Source organism: Leucopleurus acutus (assembly GCF_964270905.1).
Source record: "Leucopleurus acutus genome assembly, chromosome: 1".
NCBI classification, from domain to species: Eukaryota; Metazoa; Chordata; class Mammalia; order Artiodactyla; family Delphinidae; genus Leucopleurus; species Leucopleurus acutus.
The window spans coordinates 74,113,713-74,124,250 of NC_139142.1; positions in this window are offsets into that span (position 1 = coordinate 74,113,713).

The following is a 10,538-nucleotide window of genomic DNA, read 5'->3' on the forward strand; positions in this document are numbered from 1 at the left end:
CAGATGCTTAGCTGCAAGAGGCAGAGACACAGTCATCTTCCTCTCACTTAGGGCAGTGTTTTGCAGACCTTTTACAAAATTAGAACTCTTTTTTAAAATTTTTATTTATTTTTGGCTGTGTTGGGTCTTCATTTCTGTGCGAGGGCTTTCTCTAGTTGCGGCAAGCAGGGGCCACTCTTCATCACGGTGCGCGAGCCTTTCACTGTCGTGGCCTCTCTTGTTGCGGGGCACAGGCTCCAGACACGCAGGCTCAGTAGTTGGGGTGCGCAGGCTCAGTAGTTGTGGCTCGCGGGCTCTAGAGCACAGGCTCAGTAGTTGTGGCGCACGGGCCTAGTTGCTCCGCGGCATGTGGGATCTTCCCAGACCAGGGCTCGAACCCATGTCACCTGCATTGGCAGGCAGATTCTCAAGTACTGCGCCACCAGGGAAACCTGGGACTCTTATTAAAAAATGAACTCTTAAAAAGAAAAAAAAAAAAGAACTCTTAGGAGAAATCCAAGCCCCTGAAAGAAATCAAATCAGATTGAAGTAGAGTTGAAGGGTCCAGAGCCTCAACCATTAAGCTTCCCCCTCCAGCCACTTCCCACATCACCTCCCACCACCGCGCATACTCCCTGGAACTTCTTGGAACCCCAAGGAACACAATTTGAAAATAACTGCCCTGGGAAATAACCTTCAGGAAGAAAAGAGAGTTGAAGATTGAAATTCTTTTACACTGACCCCCAGAGAGCATGAGACTCCCTGGGCTCTTTTCCCATGAAAGAAAATTCAGTCTGGAGAGAAGAGATAGTCATGAAGCAATGCTGCCCTTGCCTTGTTGCTGTCTCACACCTGACTTTGCAGTGGTCTAGCTGTTCAGTGTAAACACCTGTTCTGCACTGGCTGAGTCCTTATGTTCAGGCGAAAACCGCATATCCTAGAGTCCTGTGTTCTGGCATATCCCTGCTTCTCTGCCTTCCTGCATTTTGGATAAAAGAAAGACTGGCTTGGGCTTCCCTGGTGGCGCAGTGGTTGAGAGTCCGCCTGCCCATGCAGGAGACACGGGTTCGTGCCCCGATCCGGGAAGATCCCACATGCCGCAGAGTGGCTGGGCCCGTGAGCCATGGCCGCTGAGCCTGCGTGTCCGGAAAGCCCTGTGCTCCGCAATGGGAGAGGCCACAACAGTGAGAGGCCCAAGTACCAAAAAAAAAAAAAAAAAAGAAAGACTGGCTTAATGGAAGAGATCAATCTGTGGTAGGTTTTCTGGAAAGAAATTAGAGCAGAGACAGAGGAAAACTGCAAGTCTCCAGGCCCAGTGATGCTCACTCTGCAGTTGCAGTTTCTTGCTGCTGGGACTGGTGGGGAGTTAGCTTTGCAGTGATGTGTGTCTCTGCTTGTGCAGGGATGATGGATGCTGCATAGCACTGGAGAGATGCTGTTGAGTGGAGTGTACCAGTTCAGGGACTCCCATCAGATTAATTTCCCAGTGCAGTCCTCTTGACAAAGGATTATGGAAAAGAAATTGCCTTAAATAGCCAGAAGATTAATTTCTCTCTGCAATTCCCAGGCATCCAAGGGCCAGGGCTTTTTCAGTGATGTCTGACAATTTCTCCTTCCACGGATAGCTCAGTAACACCAAAATGTGACTCCTCAGGGTAGGTGATGGGACTAATCTGATTAAACAGGGAGCAAAACACTCCTAGAGGCCCCATGCTTCCTCTTGCTGGCAGGGAATGCTGTGGGGTTGAAGACAGATGTGCCTTACAGCATCTCCAAACCAGGCAAGGGAGGGCTACAGGGAGCAGCGGTGCCCTGTGGGGTGAGTAGAATGTTCATGAGGGAAGGTGAAAAGGTAGGCGAGGACATGAGGAGGAGGGAGGAAGGTCACAGTTAAATCAGGGACTGAAGCATAATAGTTACTGAGTGTTCCCTCTTTAGGCAAAACCAGAAGGTCAGTGTCTCTTGATATCCTCCTCAGCTAGCAAATGAGAAAACTGTCAAAGCCATTTGGGGAATGGAAAGTTACATCCTTTGAGGGGAAATAAAACAACTGATTTGTTATGGTCCACAGGTTCTATGTGGACTCTCAGGGGAGCGAGGCAAGAGGGGGGATGGAAAGGGAGTAAGGTGAAAAAAGGTGGAGGGAAATTGGGGGAGCATTTCCCTAGTCTCAGAAGAAGGAGGATGGTTGGGTCAGTGATGAATTCACATGAGCGTTATCTAATTTGGTGAATACAATTTCATTTTCTGTTAGTTTTGATTGTTTTGTTAAGACCCCCTCCTGCCAGGGCTCTAGCAGTAGATTAGATGCTTTGAAACTGACCAGCAGCAGTGACCTCAAGACAGGATTAACAGCTTTATGATTTAAAATATATGTATAGGGACTTCCCTCGAGGCGGTTAAGAATCCGCCTGCCAATGCAGGAAACACGGGTTAGAGCCCTGGTCCGGGAAGATCCCACATGCCGCGGAGCAACTAAACCCGTGCGCCACAACTACTGAGCCTGTGTGCCACAACTACTGAAGCCCGTGTGCCTAGAGCCCGTGCTCCACAAGAGAAGCCACCTCAATGAGAAGCCCGCGCACCGCAACGAAGAATAGCTTCCGCTCGCTGCAACTAGAGAAAGCCCGCGTGCGGCAACAAAGACCCAACGCAGCCAAAAAAAAATTTTTAAATAATAATAAGTTTATTTTAAAAATAAAACATGTATATTGCAACTAAGCATCTCTGCTATTTTGGGGTATTTTTTCTTGTTTGTTTTTTAAATTCTAGTTTCCCTTTAGGAAGCCAGAATCGTATTGGGAAAGCTTTAATTATAGCGGGCAAGATGAGAGAGCAAACACAGCAGTCACAACTGCTCTGATGAGCAGCTGTTGCCACCTCCTGCCTGACCCAGGCCGCTCCCCACCCCTGCATCAGCCGACTCTCCACATCCCCACAGTGCACCCCAGGCCTGGCCTCACAGCCAAGTTCTTGCTTCTCGGGGCTATGCCCCACTGAAGCATTTCAATAAAAACCATTTCTAAAATGTCCCATTCGCCGTTGTTAATGGGTCAGGCAGAAATTCTACCCACGTCAGCTTCTTGGGTTTATTTAACCCAACTCATTTCTCCCTGAAGCTCTGCCTCTGAGTCAGGTGCCAAGCCTAACTTGGCTCTTCACACTTTATAATCCAGACTTAGCTGTCATCAGCCGTGAAGATCTGAACCAGTTTATGTGAAAGGAAATTAGACACCGTGGGTTCAACCCCTTCTGATGCCTCCCCCTATATCAGCCCCACCCCCATCTTCTCAGGATGCCCCTTCTTTCTGTTGTCTCTCTGCTTGATTTCATGTTTTCTCTCTGCTCTCACTTTATAAAAATTCCCTTCTCTTTCCTCCACAGAATTTAAATAAAAACTAATCAATCAATAAACCAAGTGCTGCTTATGGACATTAATGTAACAAGAAAAGGTTATTGCTAGCTTCAGGGTACCCAAAAAACTGGTATTACAGAGGGAAACACAGATGGAATGCGAGAAAGTGAGCTAGAGAAAACAAGAGACAAATGAGACAGAAAAGCGACTCCTGGACAGCAAGAGTGAGATTGAGCAAAGAGGAGAGGGAGACGGGTCGTGGCAGAGAAGATGGATGGAGACATTGATGGGCAGAGCTGGACTGTGAATGGGGGTGTGGGTCAGAGAGTGGGAAGGGAGACTCAGAAGGACAAGTGATAGAGTGGGCAGAGAAATAGGGAAGAAGGAAGCAGCGAGAAGCTAATGCACAGTGAAACATGTCCCCCTGGAGACAGATAATTTCTCCAGCCATACATAATGAACACGTGCCTCTGTGTGCTGCCCCTGTACTGTCACAGTCACTTACATTCTGCAAGAATCTCTCTCTGTCTACTCTGCTTGTGCAAGGTTGGAAAGAAGGTTTGAGCTCTCTCAGAACCACCTTTTCTCAACCCAGCCAGGAAGACAGAAAAGCAGAAACCGGTCTCATAAGAGCAGGAGGGTAAGTAAGGCAGGATCACAGATTCAGTACCTTTTAACATTTTATTTTTTGACTCACAAAGAGGTCCTCTCTGCCCTCACTTTCATACCCCCTGGCCACACACCTCACACATACATGCCCACAGGTCAGGACCAAGGCTGTTCAAATAGTGAGGGGGGGCCACAAGTTCCCAGGGAGACAGGAAAGCAGGTGCTTCTGGTAAGAAGGAAATAAGTAGGTCCACGTAGAAATGTGTGTAGCCCACAAGGGACTAATGTCAAAGGGATATTTTTGTACGTATTGCAGCTCTTTTCCTAGCCTCGCCTCAATATCATCACTATCCCAAGGACATCAGACATTCTTAGCTTCCCCATGCACAGAGTTTCACAGAATACATTGACCCTTTTTTCATGGTAGTTCATCTGGAGCAGTGATGTGCATTGTTGTCTGATTAGAGGAAATCCATTGAGCACCAGGGTTCTGTGGGAGGGCTCATAATCATTCTGTTTCCCTTGAGTCTTAAGGCTGCACTCGAAGCTTAATCTTTAGAAAAGAAAGCAGTGGAGCAGTTTAAACCAGAACAACAGATTAAGCATGGTCCCACATCTCTAAGTACGTCCCAAAGAGGGAAAATGGCACATAAAGGTGGATCAGCCTTGAGTCAGTGGAGCCCAGGTGTGGTCCTTGGCTGCATGGGCTACATCCATGAGCATCTGTGTAAGGTCTCTGATTGTTTTATGATACCTGTCTTCCTTTTCAGTTAAACACTTTACTACACTTTTTGTTTATTCTCCAATGTCTAGCGTGCTGCAGGCTACTCAGTAGAGATAATAAATGTATTTTTAATGAATAAATGAATGAATGAAGGATTTCACTATGGTGTCTTAATGCCAGTGATTCTTACTCTTCTCAGCATTGTGACTCCCTATTATTGTTGCATTTCAAGATGCTGTTTGCTCCTCTGAAACATACTATGAAACGTTATATTAATTTTTAAATTAAAACAAATTAAAATTACTTGCTTTATGAATCTTTAAAAAATGTTTTGCCAACCCCCTGCTTATAAATGACTACAACTAGGTATCATAAAAGGCAGTTTTGAGAAGCATTCCTGCCCATCCCCACCTTGCCTGGATTCTGCGGTCCTGCTCTCTTTCTCTTCAAATGGCAGGATTAGTCTCACACAAAATACGATCAGCCCCTGAAGAACTGAGCTCCAGGTGTAGCTCTGTAGGTTATCTCCCTTACCATATTTTGTTTTATTTTGCTTTCTCTTCAATCCATGGACAGAGGCTTAGCCAATACCCAAGCCTGGTTCCTGGATGTCAGGTGCATGAGTGACTTGCTCTTTATAAGGGAAGGACTAATGGTGAAAGAGAGGAAGTTGTGCCACCAAGCCCCACACCCAAAAATGGAGACAAGCCACCTTTCTTTGGGTTTTGGTTTCCTTCAAAATCTAGAATTGTTGCCACTTGTCTTTCTTCCACCGGTTTAAACAAAATGTTTTGACATTCTAGGTGGTGTTCATTAACATGTGCTTTAGAATTTTCTGAAGAATTATAACGGAGTCCTAAAATGAATCAGAGAATTCCAGAGACCTTAAGACCCTAACCTTGTCTTGAGAAAGGGCTGAATCTAAATATCTAAAGTGAACAATTTTATCTATATTTTAAAAATTCTGAAATGCTTGAAAACTTCAGAGAAGTTGAAAGAATAGTACAATGAATACCCACTTACCCTTCACATGTTCACTAATTGTTATCATTTTGCCACATTTACTTTATATGTATACATCCATTTATTTATTAATATTTATTTTACTGAATCATTTGGAAGTAAGTTACAGAGATCATGACATTTGACCCTTAAATATGTCTCCTAAGAACTAAGCTATTCCCTTACAAAACCACAGTACTGCTAACACACCAAGAAATTTAACATTACTATGATCGTATTATCTAATACCCTGTCTGTATTCAAATTCACCAACTGTCCCAGTAATGTACATCATATATATTTTTTCCTGATCCAGGATTCAATCAAGGCTCACATATCACATTTAACTGTCGTGTCATTTCAGTTGCTTTAATTTAGAATAGGTCCTCATATTTGTGTGTGTGTCTCTTATGACATTTATACTTTAAAGAGCACAGACCATAATATGTCCTGTGAAATCTGGATTTGTCTGATTCTTTGCTCATGATTAGATTCAGGTTAAACATTTTTAGCAAGAATATTGCCTAGGTGATATTGTATACTTCCCATTGCACTGCTGCTGGAGACACATAATGTCAGTTTGTTACATTATAGATGACGCTGAAGTTTGCCTGCTAGGTTTCTCTATTTGGGGACTTCCCTGGTGGCACAGTGGTTAAGAATCCGCCTGCCAATGCAGGGGACACGGGTGTGAGCCCTGGTCCGGGAAGATCCCACATGCCGCGGAGCAACTAAGCCCGTGCACCACAAATACTGAGCCCACGCTCCTAGAGTCCGTGCTCCGCGACAAGAGAAGCCACCGCAATGAGAAGCCCATGCACCACAACGAAGAGTAGCCCCCGCTCACCGCAGCTAGAGAAAGCCCCAGCGCAGCAACGAAGAACCAACACAGCCAAAAATAAAAAAAAAATAAATAAATTTATTAAAAAAAGAAATAAAGGTACATTATTTGCCCTTTGTAATTAATTAGTAAACTAATAAGAAGTAGAGTGATTATTTGAAATCATGGGAATATCCTGTACTCCCATAGTCTTGCACCCATTGGTTTTAGCATCCACTGATGATCCTTCCTGAATCAATTTCTGCATTGGTGGTTGCAAGTGTTGGTTTTTCATATTCTGTCATTTCTTCTACCTGTATAAGCTGGCATCTATCTTTCTTTTCCTCTTCCTCATTGTACTTTGCATTTACCTATCTTTATTTTTTTATTTTATTGCATTTTAATTTATTCTTTATTTGCAGGTCTTTAAAGAAAAACTTCCCAGCTGTTTATACAATTTATTTTTCATTTAATAAATCGTCAAATCCATAACTCTTTTCTTTTAAAATCTAATTGAACCTCACTCTTGCTACAACATAAACTCCTTTCTTCACTCTTCCTTGAGTACTTCCCTGCTGCCTGCCTCTCTTCCTTCTCTTTTCCTTTGCATTATCTTCCACCTTTCTGTAACCTCTCTCATTTCTCCAAATCTCAACTCTCTCAGACACTTCCCTCTCCAGTGTCTCTGAGGACACAGTCCCAACTGGCTCTGGGATTTCCTTCCACTACTGTTCTAAAATGCTCTTGGGTGTGGTAATGAATAACTGTCAGAAACAGCTTCCTGGCCTCATGCCAGGGGAAGTTAGACTTCACTGTGTGGAGAGGCCCCTTTGGGATCTCACTGAACAGAAACAGTTTAAAATACTAAAGAGATCTGTTTGATTCAAAGCTAAATAAGTAGCTTTTCCTCAATTGACAAGTCATCTGTGAAGTTTAACATTTGAAATCTCAAATGCTTTCTAATTTTAAATTGTAATTAGGTGAAAAAGGTGCATTTTCTCCCTATTCTCATTACCTAAGAGCACAAAAATGGTTTACTCAAACTTTCTACCAAAGATTCCCCTGTGACAATAAGGAAAAAAAAAAAAAGAAAAAGAAATGACAGGACTTCCCTGGTGGTCCAGTGGTTAAGACTTTGAGCTTCCACTGCAGGGGGGCGGATGCCGCAAGGCGCGACCAAAAAAAAAATAGAAAGAAAGAAAGAGGGTTTCCCGGGTGGTGCAGTGGTTAAGAATCCGCCTGCCAATGCAGGGTGCACGGGTTCGAGTCCTGGTCCAGGAAGATCCCACATGCCACCCGCGCAGCAACAAAGACCCAACGCAGCCTAAAATAAATAAATTAAAAAAAGAAAGAAAGAAAAGAAATGGCTTTTCCATCTTAACTCTGACCTTTGTAGAAATGGACTCATAATTAAAGATATATCCCAAGAGATGTTGTATGGGGGTTGTGAACATTCTACTGATAATCAGAGGGAAGACAGGCTTCTCTTTCATGGACTCAGAACAAGAGAGCAAAAGAGTATAACATAGCAAGGCAGAGTGGATTGCAATTTAGGCAGAGACTAATGAATGGTCAAGAGCACAGGTCCTGGAGTCAGAAGACCTGGATTCAAGTTCTGACTCCACCATTTAATGAGCTTAATGACCTTGAGGTAAGTCACCCTCCCTCTCTGAGTCTTAGTTTTCTCATTAGTAAAAGAGGCAATATAATAGTACTTATAGTCTTGAGTACATGAAATAGAGTGGCTGGCACCAAGTAAACCCTCAATAAATGTTGATTATAATAATTGTCATTAACAGTTTTGTTTTCCCTTCATTCTAACGTTTTTGAAAATGATCACCTGTACACCTGAGGATATGAGATGTCCTAATATATTCCTATCAAAAGTGAATGTTTTCCTGGGACTTCTCTGGTGGTCCAGTGGTTAAGAGTCCACGCTTCCACTGCAGGGGGCACGGGTTTGATCCCTGCTCAGGGAACTAAGATCCCGCATGCCACACAGTGCAGCTAAAAAAGAAAGAAAAAAAAAAAAGGTAAAAAGTTTACTTTTCTAGTGATTTTCCTGGCTTATATTATTATTTTATTTATCTTTTTTGGCTGCGTTGGGTCTTCGTTACTGCGTTCAGGCTTTCTCTAGTTGCAGGGAGCAGGGGCTACTCTTCCTTGCAGTGTGCGGGCTTCTCATTGCAGTGGCTTCTCTTGTTGCATAACACAGGCTCTAGGGGCGCGGGCTTCAGTAGTTGCGGCATGCAGGCTCAGTTGTGGCTCCCAGGCTCTAGAGCGCAGCCTCAGTAGTTGTGGCGCACGGGCTTAGTTGCTCCGCAGCATGTGGGATCTTCCCGGACCAGGGATCAAACCTGTGTTCCCTGCGTTGGCAAGCAGATTTTTAACCACTGCGCCACCAGGGAAGTCCCGTATTATTATTATTTTTTTAATAATGGAAAACACGGGAAAGGAAACACAGAAAGTCTATAACCCTTAAGAATATAAGCACTAGGGCTTCCCTGGTGGCGCAGTGGTTGAGAGTCCGCCTGCCGATGCAGGGGACATGGGTTCGTGCCCCGGCCCGGGAAGATCCCACATGCCGCGGAGCGGCTAGCCCTGTGAGCCATGGCCGCTGAGCCTGCGTGTCCGGAGCCTGTGCTCCGCAACGGGAGCCACCACAACAGTGAGAGGCCCGCGTACTGCAAAAAAAAAAAAAAAAAAAAAAAAAAAAAAGAATATAAGCACTGCCACCTCATTTTCATGTAACAGGCAAAGCTGTTGCCTGGGTTGTCATATAAGCCAGGGTGCTGCTAGGGTGAAAAAAACACTTGGAGGCAACAGGCCTTTCTGCTGAGAAGCAGATCCTACCAAGAACATCCTAGACTTTGAAAACCAACAAGTGAATGGAGGAGACATTTCAGCACTGGGGGGCTGAATAAGACAGCCGGCTTGGGGCAATGAGACCTTGTAGTAACCTCTCTCTGATCCTGTTTCCTGTAAAATTGGGATGCCAATAACCTGCCTGTTTAATACTGATACAATCACATTATCTAGTTTCATATATTTCATTTACCACATTCGATTTTCCCCAATTATCCTGATAATGTCCATTATAATTTTTTTCCTAACCCCGATTCAATCAAGGATCATATTTTGCATTTAGTTCTTATGTCTCTTTATTGTCCTTTAATTTATTTTTATTACTATTATTTTTAAAATATTTATTTATTTATTTTGGCTGTGCCGGGTCTTAGTTGCAACACACAGGATCTTCGTTGTGGCATGTTTAGTTGTGGCAGCCGGGCTCCTTAGTTGCAGCATGCACATGGGATCAAGTTCCCCGACCAGGGATCGAACCCAGGACCCCTGCGATGGGAGCGCAGTCTTACCCACTGGACCACCAGGGAGGTCTCCTGTTGTCCTTTAATTTAGAACAGTCCCCTCATCTTTGTGTGTGACTTCATTACATTGATATTTTAGTAAGCGTTCAGGCCAGCTGTCTTGTGGAACGTTGTGAGGATGAAATCAGATATTTTTTAAAGCTGTGCTTTGAGCCAGTGAGGCATAACGGTTAAGAACTTGTGCTATGGAGCTAAATTTTCTGGGTTCAAGTTCCAGGTCTACCTCTTACTAGCTGTATAACCTTAGTCAAATTATTATACCTCTCTCTGTCTTAGTCTCATCTATAAAGTGAGGATAATGAGTACCTCCCCACTACTGTGGCGATTAAATAAGTAAATACATGTAAAGTATTCACAGCAGTCCCTGCACAGTAAGTGTTCATGAACTGCTACTGAAGAAGGCAAATTCTTGTTGTGGGATCTGAGTTTCAAAATCTGTGTGTGTTTAGCTAGAAAAAAAATTCACTCAATTATACATGATTATTTTTCAGTGTTTACTAAATGTCTATAATTATGCCAGCTGCTGCAGTAAAAATTTAAAAAATAGTTCCTGAAGGGGAAAAAAAGAAGTTTAAGATATGATCTCTGATCTCAAACAATTTACTAGTGTGAAATTACTATAATATGGGAAACAATCAAGGTAGAGTTAAGCACTGCTAACCT